The sequence below is a fragment of the Ictalurus furcatus genome, chromosome 2, assembly GCF_023375685.1.
Source record: "Ictalurus furcatus strain D&B chromosome 2, Billie_1.0, whole genome shotgun sequence".
In the NCBI taxonomy this organism is placed as follows: domain Eukaryota; kingdom Metazoa; phylum Chordata; class Actinopteri; order Siluriformes; family Ictaluridae; genus Ictalurus; species Ictalurus furcatus.
The window spans coordinates 27211044-27220729 of record NC_071256.1 but is presented as its reverse complement, the minus strand read 5'-3'; the positions used below and the strand labels follow the sequence as shown (position 1 = coordinate 27220729).

Below are 9686 nucleotides of genomic sequence, written 5' to 3'. Positions count from 1 at the left end.
TTATTACAACTATCTATCTATCTATTTGTTTGTTTGTTAGTTTATTTGATGGCTGTTTTAATTTCAGGCCACAACTACGTGGTACATGGTGATATTCTGTATTTGTACCAAAACTCTCATTTTTAGTTCATACCATGCATCTCATTTTGCATAGCTTTATTAATCTCCATATCAACTCTGACAGGAGACTGGAGGTTGATTTTAGATCCTTAAATAGAGATGTTTTAACTTTGTCTTTCACTTATGGCCATACCACCCTGAGAACGTCTGATCTTGGAAGCTAACCAGGATTGGGCCTGGTTAGTATTTGGGTGGGAGACTGCCTGGGAATACCAGGTGCTGTAAGCTTTTGTGAATTTGTTTCTGTTCATATTACATATTCATGTCTTTTAAATTTTTTTAGGTTAATATTACAAATTACTAGAAGTTAAAAAAAAGTTTATTTACTTCTTATTCTTCTTATTTTTCTTTTATTATTATTATTAATTATTATTTAAAGGCATTTGTGGTAATTTAGAGACTTGAAAAATTCAGGTAGGAAAACTTAACATAAGATTCCAGTGTGATCATTTTTACTGTGCAGAGTATGTGTGTTCTCCCTGTGCTTCAGGAGTTTCCTCTGGGTAGTCTGGTTTCCTCCCCCAGGCCAAAGACTTGCGTTGTAGGCTGATTGGCATGTCCAAAAAGTGCCCGTAGTATATGAATGGGTGTATGGTTGTGCCCTGTGATGAATTGGCATGAATTGTCTCCTGCCTTGTACCCCATGCCCCCTTGGATAGGATCCACGTTCCTCACAACCCAGTAAAGATAAGAGGTACAGAAAATGGATGGATTAACAATCAGAATGGGGGGAAAATGTGATCTCAGTGATTTTGACCGTGGCATGATTGTTGGTGCCAGACAGGCTGGTTTGAGTGTTTGTATAACAGCTGATCTCCTGGGATTTTCACACGCAACAGTCTCTAGAATTTACTCTGAAATAAAGAAAAAACATCCAGTGAGCAGCAGTTCTGCCAACGCAAATGCCTTATTGTTGAGAAAGGTCAACAGAGAATGCCCAGACTGGTTCGAGCTGACAAGCTACAGTAACTCAGATAACCACTCTGTACAATTGTGGTGAGCAGAAAAGAATCTCAGAATGCACAACATGTGGAACCTTGAGTTGGATGAGCTACAACAGCAGAAGACCACGTCAGGTTCTGCATCTGTCAGCCAAGAACAGAAACCTAAGGCTGCAGTGGGCACAGACTCGCCAAAACTGGAGAGTTGAAGAGTGGAAAATGAAGCTTGCTCTGATGAATCTCTAGTTTTGCTGAGGCACACAGATGGGAGGGTCAGAATCTATTGTCAGCAGCATGAATCCATAGATTCAACCGGTCTTGTGTCAACAGTCCTGGTCTGAGAATGTTTTCTTGGCACACTTTGAGCCCATTAATACCAAACAATTATTACTTGAATGCCACAGCCTATTTGAGTATTGTTGCTGACTATGTGCATCCCTTCATGGACACAATGTACCATCTTCTTCTAATGGCTACTTCCAGCATGATAATGCACCATGTCACAAAGCAAAAGTCTCAAACTGGTTTCATGAACATGACAATAAGTTCAGTGTTCTTCAGTGACCTTCCCAGTCACAGGATCTGAATCCAATAGAACACCTTTGGGATCCGGTAGAACGGGAGATTCACATCATGAAAGTGCACCTGGAGAAATCTATAGGAACTGTGTGATGCAATCATGTCAGCATGGACCAGGATCTCAAAGGAATGTTTCCAACATCTTGTGGATTCCATGCCACAAAATACCGAGGCTGTTTTGAGAACATAGAGAGGCCCCACCCACAATTAGTATAGTGTTCCCAATAAAGTGCTCAGCGAGTGTATTTTAGATGTAAAGCACATCATGCATATAATTCACTGACGTTTATCAGGGTGAGAGTTTTCCACAAGGGGGCGCAAGTGACACTATAATACTTGTTTTCTGTGTGCATCGGGACCAGCTTCACATTATGTACTCTATGCCAAGTGGTGCCTCGCCTCAGACACTGTGCTCTTGTTAATTCCTGGATATGCGAGGAACATTGAGACATTTAATTCAGCATTTTGCCATGTACTTAAGTACTCTTCTTTTTTTAAAATTGAAACTTCTTGATTCCTTTATTTGTTTCCTTTCATTTTTATTTTATTATTGGAAAGTGTTGTTAGGTCTCCTAAAAATAAAAATAAAACGATATGTAGGGCTACACACATGCATATGATAACCTTGTGATAATAATAATAATAATAATAATAATAATAATAATAATAATAATTATTATTATTATTATTATTATTATTATTATTATTATTATTGTTATTATTATTATTATAATTATAATAATAATGGCTAAATTTCATATCCAGTAATGTAAATTTAGATAAGATGACATGCTTTGTTTCTTTTAAAAAGGAGAGGACAGTGAAATTATATACTCCGCTAGTGTAAAGAAATGTACGCTTGTTTTGTACTTGTCCAATAATGCACAATAATGCACAATAATGTACAATAATGTTTCATTCTTTCATTCATTCTTTTATTTTCATTCCGGTTTTCTTGGTGGTGTCGCGATAGCAACATGTTTTCATTGATGTTTACGCCGCACTGTGCATATGCAGATTTTAAAAAATAAATAAATAACATAAAGTTAAAATGCTTACAGCACCTGGTATTCCCAGGCGGTCTCCCATCCAAGTACTAACCAGGCCCGACCCTGCTTAGCTTCCGAGATCACACGAGATCGGGCGTTCTCAGGGTGGTATGGCCGTAAACGAAAAGTACCCTTAAAACATCCATATTTAAGGAGTTAGCATCAACCTCCATTCTCTGGTCAGAATTGATATGGAGGTTAATAAAGTGATGTAAAATGAGATGCACTATATGAATTAAAGGTGTGACAGTTTTGGTACAAATACAGAAAGTCACCGTGTACCACGTGGTAGTGGCCTGAGATTAAAACAGCTTCCAAAATATATTTTTTATACATATCTACTGTAAATAATCAATAGTTGTAACAAAGCATATTTTAATACAATATACAAGTTGTTAACTTATATTATCTGCTATATTCAACCACCTTCCCAATATATCCCAATCTCTCTAGAGAATGGTTGATTGATGTCTTTAAATAGGTGAGAAATAATCATTCTTCCACCAAGCAATGTAGTTCTTCAGCAGCATTTAGCAGAATGGTTGCCAAGCAGAACAGACGCAGCAACACTATAATTATGAACACTTTAAACGTTTATACTACAGTCCACTAGATGGCGATAATGCACCTTTGATATCAACCGCCTTTATTGACAGAGGAAGAGCTTCATGACATGAATGGGTAAAGTGAGTTAGCAAAAAGAAAACAATTAGCATTGGAGTCTGATTTATTATTGTATGTTACCGCGCTGCCAAACTGTAATGTATACTTAAAAGAAAACACGGTTGTTGAATAATAGACGTTTTGTTAGTTGACCCCCCCCCCGAAACTGGTATTATTAGCATAACAAATGCTAACAAAATCTGACATTTTGAAACGATTTATTTGGCGCAGTAATACTGACGTAATGAGGTCGCAGGTGTGTGTTTATAGAGTAATTTACAACGGCATCGATCGCGGCTCAGCCAGTCAGAACTATCCGTTTCATAAATGCAGAATAAACGTCAATTAAAACATGTTGCCACTGCGACCCTCACCAAGAAAACTGGAATAAAAAGTAATGATACATTATTGCACTTGTACTTCACATGCTTAAATTTAGATGGTTTTAGTCTTTGATAAGTACATTTGTCCTCGATTCCTCCTGATTTATTTTTTGTTTATTTATATGTTAATCTGATTAATTTCATACAATTACAATCAAGCATCCATACCTTTACACTTTTATATTAAATTGTAATTTTAAGTGACAGATGTTAATAGACTTAATTGCTTTTTAATTGCGTTTTAATGTGCCATAGCATCTTCCTTTTAAAAGACACCAAACATGCCATATTACCTAAAACCAGAGGAGTAACACGCTACATTTACCTCGTTACATTTACTTGAGTAACTTTTAAAGCTCGCTCTCTCTCTCTCCCCCTCCATCCACACATTTTCTGTTCTGTTCCATAGTCTGTCCTCTGTTGTATTGTTTAAATGCAGATGCTGACAACTTTGTGTTCTTAACATGTTGTGAAAATAAAGACAGTCAACTGGTGGGAAAATATTTGTTTGTGTGTGTGTGTCTGAGAGAGAGAGAGAGAGAGAGAGCGCGAGAGATTGAGATATTGTGTTGAAAATGACAGGTTCTGTGTTATTGTAGTCATCAGGACTGGGATATGTTGCTTCCTCTTGAACCCAGGTTTTATATCATATAAACAGAACAGACAGACTTTCATGGAGAGATGTGACTCCATAGTTCTCCATGTTGGCTGAGATTCAGGATTTTCCCTTCATTTTAATCAGATCCAAAGTAACTAGTAACTTGCTACTTGAGTATTCTTCTCATTGGTTACTTTATTACTCTTACTCAAGTAATTATTAACATTATTACTTTTACTGTTACTTGAGTAATTATTTTTATAAGTAGTTTTACTTGTACTTGAATAAAAATTTTGGCAACTCTACCAACCCCTGCCTAAAACTGCCTAGAGTACATAATGTGCTTCTGGTCCCAATACACAGAAAAAGGTATTAAGAGTGTCAGTAGTAACGCCCCCTTGTGGAAAATATGCACCCTGATAAACATCAGTGAGTTAGTTTCATGATCTAAACAAATTGAAACAATCAAATGGGACCATAGAGATAGACAACGTTAAAATATCCCTATTTCAAGGTGGTAACCAACTGCTCTCTAGAAAGACTATGAACATTGGGAACAGATATTGTGAGCTGAAAATTTTCTAATTTTATTAAATATACTTTATTACAACTACTCCTATTATATACAGTAGATATATGAAAATAAGAGACGTTTGAAAGCTGTTTTAATCTTGGGCCACAACCACATGGTACACGGTGACATTCTGTATTTGTACCAAAACTCTCATTTTTAGTTCATACCATGCATCTCATTTTGCATCACTTTATTAACTTCCATATCAATTCTGACAGGAGACGGAATACCCGATCTTGTCTGAGCTTGGAAGCTAAGCAGGGTTGGGCCTGGTTAGTACTTGGATACCAGGTGCTGTAAGATTTTTCGTTCATTCTCAAACTCTATTAAGAGATTATCATTACAAATTACCAGAAATTATTCATGTGAATGTCTTATTAAAGGCTAATTAAGTTTATAAGAATGAACACAAGCACATTTTTTGTTTAGGTGTGTAACCTACTGGTGACTTTCTTAGTGTAAGATATTGGGAAACTGCTCTGAGTGTCTCAATTTTAATAGTCAATACATTAATTCATGGTGGTGAATGGGTTTAGAAGAACAGGATTAACATGTTTAAAAGGCATCTGAGAGAGGGTTATTAACTGATGCTGGGTGACAATTTTATGTTTGGAAGCTGTTTAAGAGATCAGCAAATCCAAAGGGGTTTTCTTATCTGAAAATACACTAGGTCAAATATCTAGTAGTAGTAGTAAAAAAAATTCATGATATTGAAAGGGTATAAACTATAATCTCACCTGACTAGTTAATATCTTGTTGTCCAGCAGGTGGTAGGTTTGAGTGCCAAAGAGGCTTATGTGTTTCCAGAACCTCCAAATGCAGGGCACGTGGACATTTTACTTGCCATCAACTGTGTGTACTGCACACTGACAGACAGATTGATTATAATCCTGATAGTACTGTGTTGACCTTCTGTGAGTTCTCAATAAACCTGCAGATTTAGTTGGGTCTCTGTTGGGACTCCAGACTCCAGGCTGCTGGCGATTTCTTACACCAGCTGTACAACATTTTTAATAATCATGAACATTGACATATGACCTTTTTTTTCTTCAATAATTTCTCCCTGCTCTGCCATGCAAGTTTGTTAGTAATTATGTTTGCCTTGGATTGTGTAGTATATGAGACCATGATGTCCGCTTAGTGTTTGCCATTTTCTGTAGCCTACATCCAAGTACTCCTTTTTAAACCCCCAAACACATTCCAGCAACTAAAACAGATCACTTTATCTTCTTTACCACATGGTTTCACATGTGACCATGTTGTCAGTCATTCTCCTCTTCCACTATAGCACCTGCTGTTGCTTTCTGCTTCATATGAACACTGGTGTGTATAGGGAGAGAAGCAGAGGCAGTAAAGTGGCTGCAAAGGAACAAAGGCAGATTGAGATAACAGATGAGAGGGCTGAACTGCCTGAGGTGCTGCTCCCAGGTGGGAGCTGTTAGTAAAGAACAAGGTCTTTATGAAGATTTTAAAAAAATATCCAATTGATTTCCTTGTTATACTCACATTGAAGTGCTAAAGTTGACAAACAATGGCCAATGTAGAAGATAAAAAGCAACAGATTAAGCAACCAAATTAAAAATATCCTGTGGTTGTATTTATATTCCTGAAACACTCATGGAAATCTGATTCATAGTGCTCAGATAACATCCATCCATCCATCCATCTTCTACCGCTTACTCCTTCTTCAGGGTCGCGGGGGAACCTAGAGCCAATCCCAGGGAGCATCGGGCACAAGGCGGGTACACCCTGGACAGGGTGCCAGTGCTCAGATAACATAACATGAAATATTATCTGAAACAGCAGAAATGTGTGTCGAAAATAATTAATTATCATTATATCACAGCACTGTTGATTTATCTATTCTGATTGGTCAGAAGGTGTTGATTGATTTTCTATAACAGCAGCTCTGACAATAGTGTTAGCTAAAAGCACCAGTTAATATTAACGTGTTTGTTTCAATATTTTATTGTTTCTTTAGTAATAGAAAACTGATTTCCCTATTGTTGAGAGAAAAGATCAAATTCCAACAATGCCACAGCTATTCCCGGCTGAGAGTAAAATTGGCCGTGCTCTCTGGGTGGGAGGGATTGCTTGTTCTCTCTCGCATGTCAATCGATAACAGTGACACTAGCCAATCATGGGTGTCTGTGAGCTCATATATGCAGAAAATGGTAGATAGCAGTTTCCTCTGAGTATGTAATGCTTCCCTGTGATGCAGCATCAGTAGCAGTTAAAAAAATGTAGCTGGCCAGTTTCACATGTCTCAGAGTAAGCTAGTGTTAGCCTTTTTCCTCCCCAGTTGGTAGCTGTCGTACGATGGGGAGAGCTGGTTGGTGGGTGGAAATTGGCAATTACTAAATTGGGGGGAAATTGGGGAAATTTCTGGAGGGGGGGTGTTCGGGGGATAAAAAATATAATCATTTATATAGTGAAGTTTTCAGTAAGGAGACATTTATTTAACATTTCTTGAGTATCCAGTGTCAGCACTGTAACACCCAAAGCTAAAGGCGTAACGTCAGGAATGTCTTAGGATGGAAAACATCGTATAGGTAATAGAAACTTTTTTGCAGACATTTCACAACATTAAACATAACTATTACTGAAAAAAATGTATGATGTGTTGTTCTATATATATATATATATATATATATATATATATATATATATATATATATATATATATATATATATATATAAAATTTAAATTTAAATGTAAATTGCCATGGTATAAGAAGAATAAAACACTTTTGGGTAATACTGTTATATTTATTTATTTATTTATTTATTTATTTATTTAGATGTGAATCTTTGAAATGAAATCTGTCTCAGATTCTGTCTCAATTGAATTTGGAATCATAATTTTTCTGTTACAAGTCCAAATAAAACAAATATTTTTGGAATAAGCTTAGAGAATAAGCATGATTAAAATATTTCCATGTTCACTTAAAATTTATGGCAGAAAATATTATTGAATATTATTCAGTGCAAGAAATAGTACAATTACATAAGGAGTACAATTTACAGAACAGTGTAAATAGAGTGAAAATATTTTATATCATGTTAATTTTTTTTTCAATTTGTGCAAAGTGCAGCATAATAAAGTGGAAACTGTTCAGAATATATTGGACCAAGACTAGGTTGTGCAGAAATTGATTGGCTTCACTACTGCTGCCATTACAGCCTAACCTCATTTATTCACATGCTTTGGTCTTGCCCATTCCTGGCTAATTTTCAGACTCAGTCAACTGTGCTATAGGGCTGGGCAATATGACAGTATATTGTAATATCAATATTGTGATCAATTATGTCAGAATTCACTTTGAATTAAAAAAATTTTTAAAAAGAATTGTTTCAGTGTTACCTTTGTAGAAATTCAGTGAAAGCATGACCAAACACATAGCTTTTTAATGCAACGTTACTGTTTTCTAGGCAGTTTGTTAGCAAACCTATACATCATAATGCATGTCATGTGTCAAGGTATTGCGATATGATTTCTTTTGTCATCTTGCCAGACCCACTTTAGAATCTAATATGGCCTTTACTGTATTTAAAATAAAACAAAATGAATTTCAATCTGCTTTCACATTAAAGATTCTGCGGGTGAAAATACCCTGGTGGTGTGTTCTGTAATTACAGAATTTATGCCAGCACACATGCTTTGGAATAGTCTGGCAGGACACTGTGTCCCTTAGATGGGGTTTTGGCAGTCTCAAAATGTTTATGCTTCAGTCTTTTTCAGCAGTAAAATAATCATTATGTATTGTTTCACACCACTCCACAAAATTTGGCTGCCTTAAAATGGCACAGCTTTGTATCTGGTTATAGGGAACTGAAGGGTTCACCACACACCAGTCCTGACTGATAGTAAACACAGACAATGATGAAGCCAACATCATGTGCATCCCATCAGCCTCCCCACCAGTCATCAGCATGACAAGCAGCTCTTCTGTCTGCAGAAGAAAGAAATTATTGTCCCTGTCATCCTCCTTCACTCAGCAGCACGAGGTCAGAGGGTGTCAGATAGAGATTTGCTTTTAATGAAAGGAAGAATCCAGGAGTGGCTTCGCAGTGCATTTGTTCTAGTTCCCTTCATAGTTTAGATGCATATCACAGGCTGTGCAACTGTAACCCCCCTGGGTTCATATTGAGAGAAGAGCTGTGGCACTGAATTAATAAGACAATATTAGTATTCTGTCTGCTAAACCCAATCAGTCAAAGAACTAGACTTGCACTTTCAGAAACAGAAGAATGTATATTTGCTGCTGTCCTTCAGTGACCAGGCGCATTGCTTATCTAAGGCACACACCTGCAGGCACACACATATATGGTTCTTTTTGCTCACTCACATTTAAAAGAGCATGCCCACCCACACTCTCTTAATATTGCTCAGTTACATTTGGCAAATGAACCCAAACACATGCATTGTAAAATGAATCCAAACACATGCATAACTAAAAGCTTATGCTTTCCTGTAGCGTACTTTATCTTCGTTCTGTATTTCAATCTCACCAAAGCAAACCTTCAGCATGGCCACATGCCAGTCTGAAAGGTTGCTGCAGAATAAAGACTGTCTATCTAGGTGGAATACTCAATCATGTGCAGTGACATGTGCCCCTCTCTCTCTCTCTCTCTCTCTCTCTCTCTCTCTCTCTCTACTGCTCATGGGTCATGCCACTTAAAATACAAACCCCTGTCAGGTTTGCCAGGTTTTGGACCAGACAGTAGCCAATTCATCACGTCTTACTGTCTACTCCATCTACCACGTGAAACCACACA

At 37.0% G+C, this 9686-nt stretch overlaps 1 non-coding gene across 1 annotated transcript; it reads right to left on the bottom strand.

Annotated features, from left to right (window-relative positions):
- Window positions 1-2692: 2692 nt before the first annotated feature.
- On the bottom strand, window positions 2693-2811 carry LOC128604504 (5S ribosomal RNA). The gene has a single exon (XR_008385190.1). It is a non-coding gene; the product is annotated as a 5S ribosomal RNA (ribosomal RNA).
- Between the last annotated feature and the right edge of the window lie 6875 nt (window positions 2812-9686).